Raw genomic sequence first — 2,144 nt, forward strand, 5'->3', positions numbered from 1 at the left:
CCGCAGTTTCTGAGTCTTTTGTCCAATTATCTCCCTGTACCTGCAGAAGGGAGAACCAGCAACACCCTCAGCCCGTTCTCAGCCCTCCCTCGGGGAAGATTGCTGGGATAACACTGAGGAATTAATCTCTGCTTGTGGAGAAAAGGCTGGCTTGGCTAAACCTGGGCGTTTCTGACAGTGCTCTGAGCTCCCCCACGCTGCAGGTGCTCCCAGAGTTAACAACTTCCTCAGAGAAAGGGAAATAATTTCACAGACCGTTAGGGCTGGTGGGAAGCAGCAGGATGAGGTTTTAATGAAGCCAGGATCAAAAGCATCCTGAAGCAAACCAGCCTAAAAAACAAGAGCAGGCTCATCAGGGAAGGCAGGAGATGCTTCTGAGGGGGAGAAACAAAGCACCAACTCAAAGACGTTGGGGAGTCACTTTCTCACAATTGTGCATTTTAAAGTATAATTTCCTCTCCTAAAAAAAAAAAAAGAGCTTTGATACTTTTCCAATACAGGTAAAAATAGCAAAACCGAACAGATTCCCTGCAATTAAAATCTCCAAGTCAGAGTTTTTTCTAAAGGAGGTCAAATTATTATTTTTTTTAAAGCAATGTTTGTTTTCTCTCAAAGAGAATTGTTTTTAATCACGGCAAAAAAATGAGTGAGTTAAGTTATTTTGAGGTGTTTCGAAGTCAGGAGAGCAGGTTTGGGTGAGAAATGTGCAGAGCAGGAAGCTCTGGGCGGATGGGGTGTGAGAAAAAAAATTCCTCCCAGCACTAGGAGGAATTTCTCCCTGGAAAGGGTGGTCAGGCCTTGGCAGGGGCTGTGGTGGGGGAGTCACATCCCTGGAGGTGCCCAAGGAAGGCCTGGCCGTGGCACTCGGTGCTCTGGGCTGGGAGACATTCTGTTGCAAATCAAATTTGGAGGAAAAGGGTTGCAAAAGCAAAGCTCAAAGAACTCTCCTTTCCCTGGAGGATGCTCTGACTGCCACGGCTGGGAGCAGCCAGGGTCTCAGCAGCTCTCCCCCTCCTCACAAACCATGTCAGCACTTGGTGTGCTGTGTGGGATTGAACAATTAAACCATAAAAGCCTGGAAGACCAAGAATCTTTAACGACTTCAGTTTCAAACAAACCGCGCCCTGGAACCCAGCGATGGTTCTGGTCCAGTCTGTGGCTCTACTGCAACACTCCCTTTGCTTTACAGCTGGAAAGTGACTTCTAGAGGCCTCTCTGATACCAGGAGAGGGGAATCGGCACCTCGCAATGTGTTTGTTACTCTTGCATCTCTAAAAGCCTCATTAAGTCTCCCCAGCGATTGAGATGGGCTTTGTTTAGAAAGGGTTTGTTTGGTTTTGTAACAAAGATGGCAAATCCGGGAAATAATGAAATAACTTGTTTTCATCCTCTCCCCATCCTGGGGAGCCTATATGAGGTTTTAATTAGTGCTGCATTTTCAATAACTCTGTATCCCTACGTGTTGCAGATTCTTTCCTGGATAACAGGGAGGTAATTATGAGACTCCTGTTTCCCAGCCTCTCACTGAAGGCACTGCTGATACATTTAATCACGATGTAGAAACGCTGGCAGCTTTCTCCGGGTTCAGCCTCTCCCTAATTACATTTCTGGAGTTTTAGTAAATTGAAAGGGAAAACGCAGGGACAAAATAATTAAAACCAAAGAGGAAGTTGAATATTAAAAAGCAGGAGCTGGTTAAAATTCTCGTGCACGACTCTGCCACAGCCCTGGGTTTAATCAGCTTCACACAGAAATCAAACTGAGATGTGCACAAGGGTGACACCTCCAAGCCTGGGTGGGCATCAGCATTTCATGCTGCTTCTGAGGGGGAAAAACCCACCTGTATCATTCAGGTGAGAGTTTTACCCACAGCAAATGCACCTGGGAATTCAGTGCTCTCCCTGGCACACACCAGCTCATGCCCACCCAACTGTCACGGTTCAAGCACTGGGGTTGTCCAGCCGTTTATCAGAGTTGTGCCAACACAAGGCAGGGGTGGGGCAGAGTGAGTGACAATATTTCTCTTGTACCTGCCACAGAAGAGGATGGAACTGACCCTAAATAACTTTTACGTACCAAGGAGAAGTTCCATCTCCGTTTTCACAGGACCCAATTTAATTTTCTGCTTCCTGGGAACAAGAGAA

Source organism: Empidonax traillii, unplaced genomic scaffold, assembly GCF_003031625.1.
Source record: "Empidonax traillii isolate 1590-97213 ecotype Southwest subspecies unplaced genomic scaffold, ASM303162v1 scaffold1167:size305969, whole genome shotgun sequence".
NCBI lineage: Eukaryota > Metazoa > Chordata > Aves > Passeriformes > Tyrannidae > Empidonax > Empidonax traillii.